The sequence below is a fragment of the Chaetodon auriga genome, chromosome 10 (genome assembly GCF_051107435.1).
Source record: "Chaetodon auriga isolate fChaAug3 chromosome 10, fChaAug3.hap1, whole genome shotgun sequence".
Classification (NCBI taxonomy): domain Eukaryota; kingdom Metazoa; phylum Chordata; class Actinopteri; order Chaetodontiformes; family Chaetodontidae; genus Chaetodon; species Chaetodon auriga.
The window spans coordinates 20,654,440-20,674,503 of record NC_135083.1 but is presented as its reverse complement, the minus strand read 5'-3'; the positions used below and the strand labels follow the sequence as shown (position 1 = coordinate 20,674,503).

General features: G+C 41.2%; 1 protein-coding gene across 1 annotated transcript in view; it reads left to right on the top strand.

The window, feature by feature from the left end:
• tafa5l (TAFA chemokine like family member 5, like) overlaps positions 1 to 3,456 on the top strand; it is a 44,730-nt gene extending 41,274 nt beyond the window's left edge. The window contains exon 5 of the mRNA XM_076740556.1: positions 1,589 to 3,456. The gene's annotated coding sequence lies outside the window, so the exon portion shown is untranslated. The remainder of the gene's footprint in view (positions 1 to 1,588) is intronic.
• Positions 3,457 to 20,064: the final 16,608 nt, after the last annotated feature.

Sequence of the window (20,064 nt, the reverse complement as noted above, 5' to 3'; positions counted from 1 at the left end):
CCCTCTTCCACCGAGAAAACAAAATGAATCACGCACAATTACCAAGGACAGGGAGAAAGGGGGAATTGGGGGCGTCATAAATATTTATTTGCCAGCCCTGGGAATTTGTGCAATTCTGTGTGGATTTGCCAACTCATATTTAAGTGTCTGAATGATTTATGCGGGCAGTCCTGGGTGTCACATTTGTCCACTGTCACCCTGGATCATTTATGTATTAACATTTATGGATTTATCCATATAACATATTCATGGCAAAGTTGCATTATCATTCAAATGGTTTTCTTGATCAAATGATGCTAATTTAAGTCATTAACTGCAGAATTTCACTGAAGGGAAAATGAATTCCATGTGGAAAGGAATATAGGACATACACTGATGGATCCATCCATCCACAGAATCATTCATAAATTTTTATTAATTAAAGACATGAAGTTTTGGCCTCAAATAAAGTCCCTTTCAGATATGGAAAACATACAATTGCTGGTTTTATATATCTGCTTAAGTAATTGCTTTTTGTCAATCAGACACGATTCCATTATGTGAATGTTCTGTCTTATTCAGACCCTTACAGAAAGAGCCACAGTGCTGGTGCCCTATTTGGCACCTCCTGGCACTCCTACAAACAGAGATTTTAAACCCTGTTTCATTGTTGAAGCCTCAATTAATGACCATCGTCAGTGTTAGGGCTGCTCACTGCTTCCACACAGTGAAGGCCCTCATAATATTTCTCATTAATTCTATTCTATTAGATGAAGTTAACAATACGAGTGTGAAATGTGCCGAAAGCAGAACTCTGTTGCCTGTCTTATGATATTCAACGGTGCACGAGCGTAGAATAACAAGACGTTAATTTGGGGCTCTCATTTAATTCTTAATTAGCTCACATGCTGTATGTAAAGCGTCTTGCTGGAGTAGGCACGGATGAAAATTGAAAATACGGGGCGGGGGTGCTGGTCTGATCATTACTGTGTTTTTTTTTTTTACCTGCCCTGCACTGTGAGGGGGAAAATATCCTCAACAGATTAAAAATTACTCATTCAGTAATTTGTGGTTTATTAGACTGATTTCATTTGTGATTCAAACAAATGAGCAAGTGCTACTTGGGTCTGACAGTGATGTGAAACCTAACAGATGCTCCTGATGCACGGGTAGGCAGCCGATGTCTACCAAAACAGGGAATGAGTTTCCCAAAAGTCAAGGCCCTCTGCTTAGATAAGGTGCATGAATTAAAAAGCCTTTAGCTATATGATCAGCAATGATGAGTAAGTGATTTAATGAATGCATTACATTATTCTCAAGAAAATAAAACATGTGCATTTATTTTCATCTGCATTTTTAACCTTAAATCTTAACCTACATCCCTCAATGTAATGATATCAGAGTTGTGTTACAGAAAATGTTACAGCTACATTTGATCTAGTAAGATTGCCATCAAGACTTTTACATGAACGTGACTTGAACACGTCTTTCAGTCTTGATCCAACATGTAAAACTGTCGACACACTTATGTAACAGGGTGCATGTCTGCAAGAGGCTTATGAAACTTGTGGTTTTGATCTTTTCCTCCTCTTTTTCTTCCATTCCTCAGGTTCATTGACATCAATGCTACAAAAGGAACTGAGGGGAATCACTACACCAGAATATTGTGTCCATTCACCAATGAGGCTTCCAAACTTTACACCAGGCTTGACCTTCAGTAAAAAAACGACAACCATCCGCTTCTCCAGTCACCACAGTGAAAGACTCTCGACAGACACTTCTCTGAACTCTGAGCAGTCTGAAGTGAGCAGCATGGTACACCATCTGCATTAAATTTTCACTGCAGCCAAATTCATGGACACGTCATAGAACAGAATACCTGTGAGGAACAGTTATCAAGAGGGCAGTGGAATATTCATTGAAGTACATTACCTTTTTTTTCATCTTTCTTATCCAACATCAAGTCTGCAGGGGATGGCTCCTTGAAGATTTTTCAGACTTTTGTGGCTTGATTTAGACTTGTCAGAAGGTCTTTCAAAAGTCAGCCTCTTCATCTTCTTTACTGTCCTCACTATGAAACCGTCCAGGCTTATATTCCAGCCAAGTTTCTTTAATGACAGTTCGCTGTTAAAGAGTCACGACATTACGGAGGTTGAGCCAGGCCATATCGTCCATTGGATTCTAGCCTATAACACCTTTCTCTCATTTGGCTGGGTGAAACTTTACAAGGCAGTAGCCTCCAATATCTCTGCATACATACACAGGATGGACGTGAAAAAAAAAAAAAAAAAAAAAAAAAGGCTATATTGGAATGTCAGAGACGAGGCGACAGAGAGGAATTGACTCTTTCCTCAATGAATGATGTTCATGATGGTGAAATGTGGACGTTTTGGACAACTTAGCTTCTAATTTATGTTTTTTTTAATGTGGTGCCAACATAGACTAGATGAGTAGTTTTTGTCAATGAACCTCACACATCTTGTACACACCACCGGGAGCATTTAGCAGATGTGGACCCCTGGCTCATTTTAATGGCTATACTTTGTGTGTGTGTGTGTGTGTGTGCGTGTGTGTATGTGTATGCTTGTGTACCTGTGTGTGAGTGTGTGGACACATGCAGAGATACACTGTGAAATAAGTCATATCCAATGCATTATTCATACTCTTGTATATTTTTGGGACACACCCAGACCAGAGCTCACCATCTGACAAAAAGAAGCATTTGTGATTTTACAGATATTGGATCTCATTTGAATACTCACAGATAAATCCTGGGTTTGCCTTTTCTTTTCTTTCTCGTCTTTTCTTTAGTACATAGAGATATTTATATTGGGGTGAGGGTGAGGGGGGTATTATTGAAACTGGGGGCAGATCTGCAGTATGTCACATAAGTTAAATTCTGTAATTAAAAATTCATTCATGTGTGATTAAATGTGTTCAGAATACTTGTCTAAATTGACTATATTTTGATATGAAATGTTTTGGCCAGCTGGACGTACTATTTGCTGATTTCAGATGCTTGATATATTTGAAATTCTGTATATATATATTCAATTAATGTATTTTATGTTCCGTGGGTCTCACTCCAAGAGGAGATAAAGAAAAGGAGGAGCACAAGAGGCATTCTTCGAGTACAAGAGGTGGACACAATAACATGAACACCAGTAGGATATTTTAAAAACCCAGAATACAATAAAACACAATCCAAATACCACAACACAACAAGCTGTTGCAAGATGAATGAACGTCTCTCTGATGCAGCCTCAGTATACCATCTTCACAGAGGTAGTGTTTGTTGCAGGGCGATTGCAATAGTTTGCATTATATTGTACAGGTGTTCCTGTTAATGTGTCTATACACTGTTTTTTGTTTTTGTTTTTTTCATTTCTTTGTACTGAATCCTGTACATCTCCATCTTAATGTATGCATTTGAGGATATAAAGAGAGCGTCCGCTCCCGGGAGCTGTGGAGTGTGTATCTGGTGTGTGTGTGAGTGTTTTCCAGGTCAATGGTGGTCTGCATAGTGAGGAAAATCCCTATTTCCACCTGATTCCATACCTTTGATTTCTTGCTGCCTTTATTTGTCCCGTCTTTGGTGTGCACTCACCATAAACAAATTGTCCCTTTGATTTGAGTCACTGTCAAAGCAGGAACTGCAGCTGCAGCCACACTCAGCATGGCAGTGCCAGAGTAGAGCTGGAATTTACAGCTTCAGTCAAATCCAAACAAGAACAGAAATAACAAATATCTGGACCTTTTCCGCTACTTGTAAAGTGCTCTAAAAAATGTCAAAGCCTGACAGTAGGCATTTATTTCAGCACATGTTGTCAAGCTAAGTTCGGCAAGTTGTAGCCTTGAGCTCTCAAGCTCTGGTGCACTGTGGTGGAGGGACTATCTAGGGCCCCAAGCTGAGGGAGTGTCCTTAAATTGTCAGGACTATAAATACCTTTTGTGGTCCTCAAATGTCTTTCTATAAATATTTCATACTTATATTTCACACTGTCCTTGTTTTGAAAGAGACTCTGGTTAAAAATTACAAAACTACAGGCCAATTATTTCCCAAACATGACACAGCAACAGTATCTGAGACAAACTGGAGCATTAAAAAAAGAACAGAAAAGTTTTCTTGTGAAGGCTAAAATGAAACTGGGTAACACTTCCTATTAAGCTCATATATGATGTATAATAATGAAGACTACTGCATAATGCATTATTACAGCAGCATATCACATTACAAAGTTACCACAGGCCTTCATGTGGGGGATAAGAGGTGAGCAGTTATTGAAGAATAACACACAAAGTGTGAATATTGAAAAACACACCATGTGGAGTGCACTGCACACCTCATCATCATTGTTCCCACTCCCACTTTCCCATTTCCAGTGTGAAGCCATTGTGTAGTAATGACAGGCTTGAGGGTGCTACATCAGACCTGTGCAGATATATTAAAATAATACACACCTTCAAGCCAATATTAACTAGATGTTGGCAATTCCCGACTAATAAAAAGTGCGATAATGGTCATAGCTGCTTATAATTGCTCGACAGATTGTAAACATCATGATGCTTTTGGTAATATTTTATAATGCAAGTCCTAATAGGTTCCTGGGAAGGGTTTTGGAAAACATCACTGGAAAATATAGACAATTGAAGCACTTTTAATTAAGCAATCCTGATTAACTGCAGATGATCAAGTAAACATTTGCAGTTTCTCTACATACATGCATTCAATGAACACCCCCTAACCCTTTTTATTCATTTAAACTGATTAGTTCAAAGTAATCCCTCTTAAAACCAACAACTGCTGATAAAATCAACACATCTGACTAGACTTTAACAGCTGTCTCAAACATCTCTATTCTCCTTGTATTTAGTGCCAAGTTACAGAGTTCTTTCCAGGAATCCTTAAAGAAATCATTGGGAAATAACAGACCCGTAAAATAAAGCATTACTGTGCTTTCTATAACCATTATTGATGGGTAGTGTTTTATGATGCCACAGTGGCTTTAGAACAAAATAGAAACAGGTTTTATTCACTGTGAGAAAGGTGAAGATTTTCTACTCCTGCGTACAGTATCATCAAGAATATGATGTGTTCCAGCTGGCTGACGTATGGCTTCTGCATTTGCTGCCGAGCCAGTGTTCCCACTCAACTCCCTCTCAGTTAGAGATGTTCTTTCAACAAGACCCCGCTGCTGCCTCCTTCCATTTTGGATGTCTGCCTTGCTGTCTCAGGGTTTCAAACATGGGCTGCAGTCAGGATCAACAAATGGTGTGAAGGTGGTGTCCTGCCCCCCCGTCATCTATGGTACAGCATGTTCACTGGATATCAGAAAACGCTTACTTTAGCAGAAGCAGACATTGAGCTGTCATGACAATGTTATGGCGAGCTATAACCACATTCTTTGTACTCTGATTGCAGGAAACACCAGCCCTCGTAATCTCTAATGCTAATAAGGTGATTTAGTGTGAGCAGTTGTGATACTTGACCTAATTATTATGATCATTCTTATCAACTTTGGTAGAAAATGTTATAGAAAGTCTTATGATGCATTTTCCATGATATACTGCATGAGCATAGATAGGTATCAGACATTGTAGATATTGTCTTCATTGAAAAATGACCTCCCTATCCATATTATGATCATAGGACTAGTGGAAAAATATGATTACAATTCACCGCTCAGCACTTGTAAGTGGCAAAGTGCCCAATGGAAGAATGTAAGAGTGTGTGGATTTCTGTCTGAGTTAGACAGACATATAGTAAATGCAGGTGTTGGAACAAAAGGGGGGCTAAAAGTCACCACGTCTGTATAAGAGCTTTAGTCCTGAGCACCACATCTTCTCAATGTCATCAGGTAGCTTCAGTTTGTGTCAGTGTGGATCCCTGATAACACCACCCATCATGTAACATAATAACGGCTGACACTCAATCGGCTCTGGTCTTAACAAGCTGTTGCTCTGTTTTTTATAAGTAATTGTGTCTGCACTTTTGGAATATTGTTCCCATCATCAATAAAACCTTCAGGTGCAGGATGGACAGGTGTTTCAGCACTTCAGGCCTTTGTCATTGTATCTCTGTTTTACTACTGAGTCCTCCTCATCTACAATAGATCCCTGGCCGAACCTAATGAGACACAAACACACCCCAGAGGCTCGGACTGACTTGCTAAACACAGCGTTGTTGAACAGCACCGCAGTGTAGCAAATTAGCATTTATGCCCACATAAAAATCCATTTACTGATCCATTAGCTTAGCATAGTGCTAATGAGTTGCCGCTGATGACTCGCAAGGGACTTTGGTTAGCAAGCGAATCGTCATTAAAGGTAGGCACTTAACAGAGCAACAGCTTCATACATGTAAAGAGTAGATGGCCTGTAGAATGCGAGAACTTCATATAAGCCCGTCCGTTTTCAGTGACTTTGAAGTTTTTACATTCTGCAAATTAATTTTTTTTTTTCCATCTCATCTCAAATACTGCTCAGACAGCTGCATGTTTGACTTGTGGGAAATCGAAGTCCCGCTGTCACATGGAATCTGCTGCACCATTCCTCAAAGGAACAATGAGGAGGCGGCTGCACGCAACAATTACAACCCATCCCAGATAAGCACAGCAGCACTGGCTGCAGAAGGCATTTCATACATGGTCAATAAGAAGGAGAACATAATGAAAGGTATCAGCGGACTGAGCCCTGAGCAGTTAATATTGACAAGAGATTTCAGGACACGTTTGTGACTTTTATTTTCTTGGCCCTTGCTCTCTATTATTACAACAGACACTTCAATGTCAAACTCCGACCTGCTTAGGGGAAGGTATGTGCAGCGCAGCACCGCGCCATACCCACTTGACACCAGTGAATGTGAAAAGCAGACATGCAGCTGAATTAAATGTCATTCACGCCACTGAGTGATTTCCTATGAGGAGGGAAGCAGGCAGAATGGTATCAGTGTCATCTGAAATGTTTCCTCGCTGCCAAAGCCTTCTCAGTGCAAGGCCCTTTGCGGCGCTTCCACACTGAAGGGGAGTCAGCTCCGGGGGGGAAGATGAAGGTATAAAATGGTCGTTTTGCTAGAGCAACACAAGCTAATTTATCATTCTCCAGGGGTCAGGCGACGCTCCCTTGGTTGTGAATTTTAATGTTGTTTTTTATGGGTCTTAATAAACTCTATTTTGCTGCGAGCGTTTATGCAGAAGAGCACAACATCCTTCACTCGGCTCATTTAGTGAGTCAAGGAGAGAGGGGCCGGAGCCAAATTTAACCAATGGAGTCATCATTTTCTTACACTAATAGGACACAGTGAGGTGAAATATTGACGGTATTGGAAAAACGATGGTATGGTGATCCCTTGACTTTTCCTCTAGTGAAACTACAGGTCACCGTTTTCAGACAAGTTGTGAAATTTCAACAACTGCCACATGGATTATACTTTGTGTTTAGTTAATTAGCAAATGTTAGCATGCTAACCCACCAAACTAAACATTATACCTGTTTAACATCAGCACATTATCCCACTGAGGTTAACATTTAGCTCAAGCTGCACTGCTGCCTCACAAAGCTGCTAGCATGGCTGTAGTTTGGATAAAGTAGTACGAATACTGTAAATTGAACACAAAGTCAACTTTTCTGCAATATTTCATCAAACTATGGGTTTCAAAACATAAGGATTAACTAACCTTATAAGATTAGGTTTTAGTCTTTAATTTACAATGATAATTAAGCAATTTCCTGCTCAAAAAAGAATTAGTATTAGTGCAGCCGTCCAATGCTTATGGAAAATTGTCCTTTTAAGTGTCAAGGCACCTCTTGGATGGTCCTGAAAAAAGTCAGTGGCCATTGACCCATTTACGCAGCAGGAAATTCGCTGTGATGAGGGTATGGATCTCCACACAGGCCTACTGACTTGTTTATCGAATTTTAAAAGGTTGAGTGACACCATTTAACTCTCGGGTCAATTCATCACATGATTGCTTCCTGCCACATCTGTCTCACTGATCCCCAGTCCTGCATGCAGACAATTAACAGGCCTACTGCTGAGGACTCAGTTGTTTATTTGAACACTCATTGCCTTTGGACTCGTATCTGGTACCCACACAAAGCGAACATCCAGATGTCACAGAGAGTACTGGGTGCTTGCAGAAGAAAAAGGACAAATGTACATTTTATTAAGACAACAGCAGAGAGACATAACAGGCTCAAAGTCAAGTGCAAAGCCTCATTAAAAGGCATTCAAATGTATTTCAATAAAACACAATGGGTGTGTTGTGAAATGGAAATAAACAGCACTGGAGCTGCAGCACATTGATCAGGTAATTGTGTTATTCACTGAAGAAGTGGGACAAGGCAATATACTAGATTTTTCATTTTGTCAACAAAGCCATGAAAAGACCAGAATCAACAATGAATTGATCCCACTAACAACTGTTGTTTGTGTTGTCAAAGGCTCATATAGTTTGCTCCTCTGTGCCAAGGGGCTCCATTGTTGTCTAAAAACTATGGGAAAAAAAGCATATCAGTGAGCCACACTGTTGAATTCGGTGACATGTTCCTTTCTTAGCATGAACTGCACTTTTTTACAAATAAAACTATATATTTATCACCTGTTCTTTATAAGAATCATGTCTTAAGTAAGAACAAATGAGCTTCAAATTGAATGCCACTGGGAGGTTGGAAACTAATGAGAGACAGTTTGATAACTTCTTTCATAAATATTTATATTTATCATGGAAATTCATCATATGAGCCTGAGTGCTATAACTGTCATTTTGGTTATATCTTGAAACATATCTTCCTGTCATAAGTTCATGCTTTTATACCTGCTGTTCTTTAGCCATTGACCTGCTGTGATAATATAATCTTTTCCTGTATTTCCTGTGAACCAGCGTGAATGCAGTTCATGATAAAAATCTTTACTGTTCATGTAATTATGGTCAGTAAATATGGCTGAATAACCTGAAGCTGCCTATCCATTCAGACTTGTACCTCAGTCCCATGACGGGTGATTAAGCACGATCCATATTTGCCCACCAGGACAAACTCCTTTTTCCACACCTCCAACCAAAGAGACGAGATATCCTCAACTGTAAAATATGTAAAAGTGAAAAAAAATGTCTGTCATTGCAGGCAGTCTGTCATTGCCAGTCTTGATTAGCTCCAACTCTGTAGAGCTCAGTGTACTGTCCCGCCCCTCCTGACTCGAAGACGAGGTCTTCTGGGTTTTAGCTGTGACAGATTGAGGGTGTCAGGAGGGACTCCCAAGGGTGTGTGTGTGTGTGCATGTGTGTGCGTGTTTGTGCAGGAGTGTGCATGTGTGTGGTACCCGTTTAAGTGTGTGTATATGCATTTGCCTTTGTGCAGCAGTGCATGATCTAATGTGTGTCCATTTGTGTGTATATGCTTGCTGCTCACAGATTGTGCGTGCATGCACTGTCTGTGTTATGTGTGTGTGTGTGTGTCTGTGTGTCTGTGTGTGTGGTTGGAGGCTGAGTGTGCCAGGGCCAAGATCTCGTCTGTGAATCACATGTCTCCCATCAGTCTGACAGCATTAAGCCGAGCCCAATCAATATCTTGAGGGCCTCAAGTCCCTGCAACTGAACAACACAGAGAGAGACAAACACACCAGAGGGTGACTGGGAAAGGGTGAGAGGGGGAGACAAAGAGAGTGTGATGGAGAAATGACTTGTAAAGTGATGGATAGGAGTGTTGAGTCCAACGCTCCGTTCACATTGCAGCTAAAGCATCCCTTGTCTCAGTCCTCAAATTTCACTCACACAATCTGATATTCCCTAAACCTTAATGGACAAAACTACTGAACCACATTATTAATTTCTATCCTGACTATATGAATCTGTGGTTTACCTTATAATCAAATCCTCAAGAATGCAACCCATGTGCAACCAATGCACAACTCTCTCGAACATTTCAAGGTCAGTTTTAGGTATCTCATTAAATGATGATTTAAAAACTAATACTAACAGCTGAAGGTTTTTACAGAAATGAAAAAATCATGATATTTAGCGCTCTGATGGGACTGGTGGATAGACACCAAATCCAGACAGAAGGCAGACAGATGCGGATATAGACAACAGTCAACTTTGGAAACAGTTGACATAAAAACTACATACACACAATAACAGAGAAACTACACAGCTCGCATCACAACAAAACAAACATTGCAGACAGGGACCATAGAAATTGCCTACAAAAGGAATCCTGCTCATAGCAGCCCTGACTGAAGGAGAGGGGGAGTGCTTTATCAAGCCTGGGTGCCGGGCCTTCCCTCTGGCTACGCCGCTAACACTGCTCTCAGGAGTGAGGAGCACCAGTACTAATGTCCTGGTCTCCCCACACTGCTCTGATGTAAGTCTCTTTCTTGATGCACGCCTCCACTTCCTCATTTTCACCAGCTTCTGGTTGTTTGAAAATGAAACAATGCATTTTAATCACGCTGCAGTTTATTTAAGGAAATTGGGTTTATGCAAGTGGACATGAACAGACGCAAATATGTGCAGGGTGGCACAAGTTGAAAAATTTAAAATTTTAGAGAAAAATTTTGCTCTCCCGAGGCATTATGACTGCAATTCATGAATGTATGGAGACAATAAGAAAAAAGAAAGAGGACAATAATAGAACTTAGTTCACTTGAGCTCTCACACAAACACCCAAACATTACCTTTTTTACCAAGCTAAAGAGCATATGCTATAATGCTACAGTCATACCAGTACAGCACCAGCTGCTAAACATAGTGGAGAATTAGGCTAACAAGTTCACCATATATACTTAAAAGTTGATAAATGAATGTCAGTGTTGGCTCAAAGATCTGTTGTTGGAGGTTTAAAACTGTGGCAGACACTCAGCAGCTTAGCTAAGCCTGCCGTGAACACAATGCATACAAATTTAGCAATTTGGGGGTTTTAAAATGGGTCATGTTTTAAAATGTGCTCAATTTTTGTGGTCATGGTCTATGAAAACATACAATACAGAGAAAAACAAAAAGCCCGCGTGAATGGTATTTAGGGATTTTTTAGACAGACAATATCTGATGGGCCTACTGCAATCAAAATTTGCACAAATAACAAATTTAAATTTAAAGAGCCCATCCCATGTTACTGTAGCTACTGAAGACTAAAATATAAAAACAATGAAAGAGCCAGTTCATATTGGCTTGAGATAAATGTTATCATTTTTAATCGAGTTGTTCCAACAGTAGAAAACCAGTCATGTGATAGATAGATAGATAGATAGATAGATAGATAGATAGATAGAGTAGGAGAGGCAGACAGACCAAGCATGTTATGCTCTGTGTCCCCTGGGGGCCCATGTCCAGATGGCTCATTGGAAAGTATCCTCCCCCCTCATCCACAAGAGTCCTGTCTCTCATGCAACACAGAAGGCTTGTTATTCCTCAGTGTTCCTCCACAGTACGGTCTGTGCTCTTTAATCTACAGGATCCATCATGTATTTGATGCCCTTTGCTCTCTGCCAGCGTAGCAGCTAAGGAACTTCGGTGTGTTGGTATGTCTGTGGAATTATATGTTGGTAAGGTACAAATGTCAGCCCTAATAAAAACTTAATAGAACATATTACTCTCTGGAAGTGTTTGCAAGTCTCTGCAAATGATAAGGGGGAATATTCACAAATGGCTGAATAACTTTTCATTTAGTGTCTAGGAGGTGCACACTTGGGATGGAAATTTAAATTCTCTTCGTTCTTTGATTTGAAAAAAAAAAAAATGTTCCAGTCAGCAATGCTGCTTTTCATTGGCTTTTTTTAATGTGCTCTTCTTTGGCATGCAAATCAATGACTTAGCAAAGCGGTGATTGGAATTCCACACATGTGGGCATTTGATCGGAATTTGCACCAAGATCCACTGGGCAAGTCGATCAAGGGTAATTCACTATGAAATATCCAGAGTTACGCTTCAGTGGGCGCATCTGGCCCCCGCCATTCATTTTGTTTAGCCATTCCAATGTGGCAATCAAAATGAATTAGCATGACAATTTTATTTCTGAAAAGGCTTAGGGCGGCCCATTTTTATTGATGAATTTCAATAAGGACTTGACAAAAGGTCCTTTGAAATTGACTGCCCCCCCTCTTCCACTTGACCTTCAAGTATCTGTGTCTCTTCTGTGTATGAATGTGGACACCGTAAATGTCCATATCAGCCGTAATCATTTTATATCACTGTCCAGAGCTGTATTAGTCAGGGCTTGAGGAGGTAAGCACCTGAGGTGATGAAAAGCTCTGAATAGATGATGATAATAGTCATAAATCTCCCAATGTGTTGTGTTAGAAAGTCGAACTGCTCATTCTAATCTTTTTCTCAATTTGTCAGCAGGTTTAATGTATTGTAATTTGGATGATTAATGGTTAGTTTTCAGCAGTGTTAAAGGGGATATAGGTACATAAAATATCACTTCTAGTTTAATATCGTTCTGGTATGATGGGGTGATTTGAGTGACACAACCTGTTAAGATTCTCATAGTCCAGAGGTTAATCGAGATATTTCAGTCTGGACCAGAAGTGGTTGACCGGCTGACCAACTGACCAACCAATACTCCATGGCTAAACAGAAAATCTATGCAGAAATCAATCATGAAAATTATTGGTAGCTGCAGCTCAGAATCCTTCAATTTTCCCCACCCAGCTGTTATCCACCATCCATCAAGTACTGTGTTTTCATTATTTTGCAAAAGTAACTTTAAGCATGTACTTTTTACTTTGACTTGAGTGGGATTTCCAAGTGGTAATTGTCACTTTTATTCTAATGACTTTTTTATGGCAGTAATTGCGCTTTTACTTGACAACAGATTTTCACTACCAGTAATTCTGGGTACCAATGTTCCCAGAATTACAGACAGGACTTTTCAGAACTGCTGCATTAACATGAACTGTACTTTGAGACCTTTCGTGGGTCTGTCACTCATTAAAAATCATAACCTGCATGACTCAACCACCTACATTACAGTGTACCCCAGCAGAGCAGCTACTCAAACCCCCCGTGGAAGTGTAACAGCTAACAAAATGTACACCCACATCTTGCATCAACACAGCTAGAGGGCCATTATTTATGGTGCCTCCTGCTAGGAGCTGTCAACAGTGTAACTGCAGGCCTGCTGCTACAGGTTGTAAGGGTTATCCAGTGATAAACCGAGGGGGATCTGATGCCCTGGGATCCTTAGTGCTACCACCATCTCTGCTATCATGAAAGAGCAGCTGGTGTTTGATCTGGCCTGGATCAAAAGGTGAAGGACAGAACTGTCCTGCGGTGCTACAAGAGACCCAGGGATGTCACGCAGAGAGATAGAGACTGCAGAGAGGGAACGCTGTAGTACCAAGCAGAGGCTGGTATAATTGAGACCAAGGGGAGTCCATCTTGGGTCCTTGGGTGATTTCCCAAAGGGCCTCATCTGTGGTTCTTCAAAGGCAAAAAGCTATATGTCACCCTGCTCACAGATCTTTATCCTCCACAACCCTTGAATCCAATAGAGATACAAGCAGAATCACATAATTATCATAGGGAAGTAAAGAAGACTTGAGGGGTGGAAGCTCTAACAAGTTGGCAACTGCCTCTCATTGGTTTTCCACAGGCGGGTTTCTTAACCGGCTTCTGCTTAGAATGTTTTTTTCCCCTTTTTTTCAATCTCAAATGTTTTTGTCCGAGTGGCTTTGTTTTATTGATGTTCGATGGCCAAGGAAGTAGCTTTTGGCCCTAATCATTTGAAAGCACATCATCTCCCTCCCAAAGGCGCATTCTCATTAGCGTCAAAAGTGCATCAAAGAAAACAAAGTCAAGACCATGTGAAAGAAAGGAGAAAAGAGAGAAAGAAAAAGACAGAGAGGGAGAGAGATCTGGTTCGCCTCACCATTCATCATCATCCATCTGCCTTAAAGGCTTGGCTCAGATCCCTCATAGTGGAATATGTTGATGAGGAAGAAAGAAAGAACAGCAGCAAGGGAGATAGAAGAAGGAGTGATTAGCAGTGTAAAAGGAGGAGAGGAGGAGGGGCACCGGATGAAAGAGAGAGAAAGGAAAGGAATCAAGAGGAACAGAGAACTGATGGATGAAGAAAGAGGGTAAGCAAGAGACAGGCAATGTTCTCCATCAGATCAATGCAGCGAGTTGGAGGCCGCAGCAGCAGCCCTGAATGCAGAGACACTGTCTACAGTCAATTAGACGAGTTGCTTCACCCCCTCCTGTCAGACACTGATTAAAGCCCCCAGCAGTCATAGTAGGTCGTCCTCTTCCTCCAGACTCAGACAAACTTCCTATTGTTCTGTGTTTGTGTCTACATGAGGTTATGTGATGCGCATGTGTGATTCAGGGTGTCCAAGTGTGACAGCAAAAAAAAAGGAGGTGTGTACTGTTTGTCTGTCACTGCTGGGAAGGTTATTTGTGAAGTGTTATCACTCATTACTTAGTGCTCACTGAAAATGTAATCATATCAGAAATTATTTAGCAGCATTACTGGTTACTCGTCTTCTCCTCACTGTGGTGCACCAAACCGTAATAGTTTCATTACTCTGAGGCTGGAGGGCAGAAAACACCCACTGGTACATGACGGTAGGTGAGAACTGCAGCTGTAGGGGCTGTGTTTCAGCTTCATGAGAGAAAAGACTTCAAGGACGAGGACTTACCAGTTGATTTGGCAAAAGCACGTCCCCACCTCCGATAAAGAGCAATGCCACATTTTGTCAATACTACTCACTGGATTCTGCTTTATTGTGGTTTCTTTCAAGATAAACGCCTTTGTCCCTGCCTTTAACACAGCTGGACTACTCTTGCCTTTTTGGCATGTTTCGCTTGTTTCAAATGCATACTGAGTGGATTTCCGCAGCGTATGGCTTGTAAACACAGCTTGCAAAGTGACCCATCTCTCTCCAGCTCAACAAGACGCGAAGGTCACGGCCCCCTGAATGCAGCTGCCAGAATTCAGCAGAAACTGTGCCTCCGAAACCTCAGGGAGCAGCTCAGGAAGGACGTACCTGAACAAGCCTGAGTGATGAGGTGACGCAGACAGAAACAGTTAACATGCAATGCAATGTTTCTATGGTGTTGTTGCCTAACACCAACCACTATGAAGTGGACCTGACTGCAGGTGCTTTTTTGACTAGCATGTCAATTTTGCATTAATTCAAAGAAGCTGAAAGCTTGTACAGATGTGTGATATTTCAATGTGTTTTATGTTATTTTTTTCAAATACAGAAAATGAAGTGGAGAGTTTGCACAGTCCGTGATAGAAATGGACAAAGAAAAGAGCACAGCACAGTTTCATCAAGAGGGAAAATGGCATCACCGTTATATTTATTGACCATTCTCATTTCAAGTGATCTGAAGAGACTCATAAAATGAAGTCCAACTTGCATATTAGCACTTGAAGAAAATGCTAATTTAAGTTTAAATACAAGACTTAATTGCATATTAAGATGGTCGTTTTTGCAGCATATTTTCACTCTGGCTTGACTGTGTGTGTGTCTGTGATTGCGTATCTGCATGTGTGCGTATGGTCCATTTTTGGCACACGTGGTCACCAGATAGGGTGAGCTGAGGGGAGTGCGTGTGATTGATTGAGAGAATGAGTGAGTCCGACTGAGTTTGAAGGAGTACGTGCACACCAGTAGCCTCTAATAAAGTATTAGCAGGACAAGCAATTTGCTTCTTTGCCAGGCTCCTTGGCATGAAAAGAAGGACTTTCACAATAATGAGAGAAGCAGAAGAGGCAGTGGAAATGAACTCTTATCTCAACTAAAAGAGGAAAAGAGGGAGACTTAAATAGCATAATATATCAGCATAGCGCAGAGGGGGGGAGAGATAAATAGAGAGAGAGAGGAAAAGCTGATTATTCACACGTTAGCCCTTTTTAACCTCTGGTTAAGATGAACCAATCACAGTGCACCTATACTAACATGGCCCTGCAGAAAAATAGAAATTCAAATATGCCTAAATTACATTTCATTATCGCATTGACAATTAGCTGAAGAACCCAAAGACATTATAAACAATTTAATCATTATTTGGGAAACGAAAAACAATCAAATCCGCAAATGAGAGAAGAGAGACCAAGAGACCTTGGCATCAACTTGTGGCGTCAACACGAATAAAAATCATGAGACGATGATGATTTTGTTCAGAATATCTTAACAAATTACCAACTGCTGAATCAAATATTTGAATGTAAGTTTAACTTTAAGGGAGATTCAACTGTATTACAATAAAAAACCCCAGTGAAATGACAATAATGTCTTCATAGTTTCACAGTTCGTTCCCATTGATAAATAATGATTAATAACTGTGGGGATCTGCAGGTTTCCCCTCGTGTTTCCTATTGTTTTTTTTATGTTTCCCCCTCCCTGTGTCTCCTGTCTGTCTCTCCCCTGTCTGTCATATATGTGTATGTTTCACTGCAGGGTGTGGCTGACAGTTTGGGTCCGACCTCCTCTTCTCCTGCTCTCAATCAGCTGCCACGGTATATAAGCACTGGTGTTCCACCCAGAATTCATGCAGTTGTTTATCCATGTGGTAATGACCAAGAGCACAAGATTCACTGAAGTACTTCTTTGATCTCTGTTTTTTCCTGTCTGCCTCCCTGACTCTTGTCTTTTGTGCTCAGGTGCCTAATCTTCACCTGTCTTAGTCCATGCCCTGTTTGTCTGCGCTCGGTGAATGAATGGGATTCGAACAGTCATCTGGCCTGTTCCTCCTCAGCTCAGTCATCTCAGCGCTCTGTGATTCTTCTGGATTTGTCTGCTGACTTTTACTTGTCACCTGTCTCATCTGTCTGATTTGTGGCATTTTTGGTCATTTAACACTAAAACCTAATAAATAACACTGTATTCAACAAGTTAATTGTTGACATCTGGATTAGCTTTTACTACAATGAAGTCTAACAGGGCAAGAACCGGAGGATAATTTGAAAGAATGTAATGTTTTAGTAAGACTATCTCAACCAATTTAGAAAGAACCACTTTCTTTGGAGGTAAACAGTCTACAGCCACAGCTCTGTGAGTCTGTACAGCGATGCTTTGAGGAAAATGCTACCACCAGCATGCTAATTTGCTCACAATGTCACTGCTCACATGCTGATGTTCAGCAAGTATAATGTTTATAATGGACCATCTTAGTTTAGTGTTAGCATACTAACAATTGCACTTAACACAAAGTACAGCTGAGGCTGGATTTGCAGCTATCTGGTCATAAACTGAAGTACAGGACAAATGAGAAGTTTGACCTGATAGTGGCACTTCATCCTGAGGAGGTCATGAATGTGTGAACCAAATTTCAGGGCAATCCATGCAAAAGTTGTTGAGACCATGAAACTCATGGTGGTGTGAGGGGAGAAGTCAGAGGGATTCATCCTGTGGGGACCGTGAATGTATGAAATATCATGGCAGTCTATCCAATCGCTGTCAAGATTCAGTCTGGACGAGATCCAAAAGAGATCCAATTTGTAATAGTTGTTGAATTTCCGTTGGTTGGACCGTGTCTGACCACATGAGCAGAGTAAAGGGATCCAGAAATTAAACAGCATGGATTACACATTTTGGTGGTCTTCTTGTTATTAGTTGCCTACATGGGATTTAAACACTTCTTGGTCTAAGAAACACACTGTCTGTATGTCTTTCAGGACAAAGTTTGGCCTACCGCTTGTTCACACCGAACAAAGCCTTAACTCTCTGAGGCGCAGCCCTGTATTTTCTTTAACCACATTTTATCAGTGTCCTGTGCTTTAAAATTTGATGCCTTAAGGGTCTGTGGAGTGGTGGGCGAGTTGGACCAGAACAAACACTGGATGTGACTCAGATGAGCTGGATGCCAGCCTGCATTCAGTAACAGAGGACCACAGGCCTCCTCCAACACCCATCACACCAGGTAGTGAAAGCCTCGCGCTGCAGGGAGCCAAGGAGGAGGGATGAGAGCAGGAAGTTTTGTCTTGGGTGTGAGGCCAAAAATAACAAAACGCACTACTGCAGCATTCTGCTGCTTGTGTCACTTTGAAAACTGTGAAGTTGAAGGTGATGTGTGTGTGGGGGATGGGATTTCTGAAAAAATCTGCAGTGGTATTTGTGATTGGAAACATTATGTATACTGGTACAGCATAAGGTCACCATATGCTGTTTTCTCATCAGGAAATATAATAGTATTTTACAACTCAATGTAGTTGAAAAAGCACATTATTGTCCAGCTCGTTCTTACTAGAAACTCACCTCATTCAGCCTACAGTCTAATTCATGTGAATTCTGTTTTGTAGGCTGTCGCCAGTATGTTTGGATTTGTCCTGGGAAGTGATGTTTTGTAAATGCAGACATCCTCATGCCAAAAAACAATATTCAGGGTATTTTTGTGGAATTTTAGTCTTGCCAGAGTGGAAAGCCCCTGTCGCAGTAGGCTCAGAGTTTCCTGCAGGTAGTAAGTGTTTTGTATTGATTAATCCCACAATGAATATGTCACCAAACAAACCTTATCTTATCAGATGTGGACTGCAGTGAGTGGCTGATACGTTTCATTCTTAAAGTTCATCTGGGAGCCATATATCAGCTGCACACTAATACTGTACATCCCTTTGGAACTTTTCTGCATCAAATACGCATTTCCTTTGTCTTCAAATGAAAAGAAATCTTTGAAAGTCATAATAAAAAGGGTTGAGCAGCCTGTGAGATTGTGTACCCATGCAATATCTCATCGAAGCTAACTTTATTGTTCATTGTCATGGCAAGGATAAATGAGAAAAGAAAGAAAGGTCATTTTTCATGTCACTCTTTATCTCCCCCACCCCCCACCCCCCCACTCCTCTCGTCTCCCTCTGTCTTTTCCCAACTTTGCAAATACAAGGCTTCGCCATCTCTCCTGTTCCCTCCATCATTCTTCCTCTTCTCCCCTCCCATCTTCCCCTGCCACTTCTCCTTTTCCTCCTCTCATCTCTCTATCTCTGTCATCATCTCGCCCCTCCTGCTCCATCTCCCCTCCTTCTCTTCCCTCTCCCCTCCCTCTCTTCTTTCCTTTTCTTTCACGGCGTGAAATGTGTAGCTCATTAGTTTGCTCACCACACCATCTCACGTCAGTCTGTCCTTCACATCTCGCTGCACTGCTAAGAAGTCATTTACGCCGCCGTGTAGCTCCCCCTCCCGTCCCCCCATCTCCCTATTTCCCTCCCTGCAAAACCCACCACTACCAGCCTCCATATGGTTTCATCATCATTTTGCAGTAGCACAAGAAAAAGACATCCCAACCCCTCCAACCTTCCCCTGCATCTACCTCCTCCCCTGTCTCTGAACACCCTGTAAAACAGAAGAATTTGAAGGGTGAGGCTCAAGACTTGAATGAGGAGGGAGGGGCGAGGGGATCCAGATTATCCCAAGTGTAATGATACAGCACTTTGATGGAGCAGAAGGGGGAAGGCAGAAAGCGGGGGAAAGGAAAGGGAGAAAAGCAGGGAGGCGGAGGAGAGGGAAGGCTGGAGGAATAAAGCTTAAGCTGCTCCTGAAAATCATGTAAATGCAGAGATAATAAAGGAACTGTTTGGCATTCATGGGAGTGGGTGGCACATCAGTGGGGAGAAATCTCAGTGAGAATGTTGACTAATGCCAGCTCGCTCGCTCTCTCTCTCTCTCCCCTGCTTCAGAGCCAGCAGGGTGTCTGGGTATTTTTTAAGGAGCCAGTGGTCCTGAGGACACTTAATGGACATGAATGTCAAACCTGCCCTGTGATCAGTTAAAGCTGTAACATTTAACTTGAAACATGTGGCTAAAAAAAAAGTTTGCTGTCAAATGTACAGGGATGCACAGTGATGGAAGATTAGCACACTTACTCAGGTATTATATTTGAGTACAGTTTACTTGTTACTCCCCTTATATATTAAAGGCTCTATAGTTATATTAATAATACAGTTACTTTGCAGATTAAGATTTCACATATGAAACCTATGCCAAGCTTAATACAATACAATGTTATACACAGTATATAAGTATTTAAAATTAGCTCCACCTCAACCAGTCACAACATTAATAGTAAATAAAATCCCAAACAGATCATATGAAACAAGATAAAAAAAAATTTAACAAATACAACAAATGCCATCAGTTAAGAA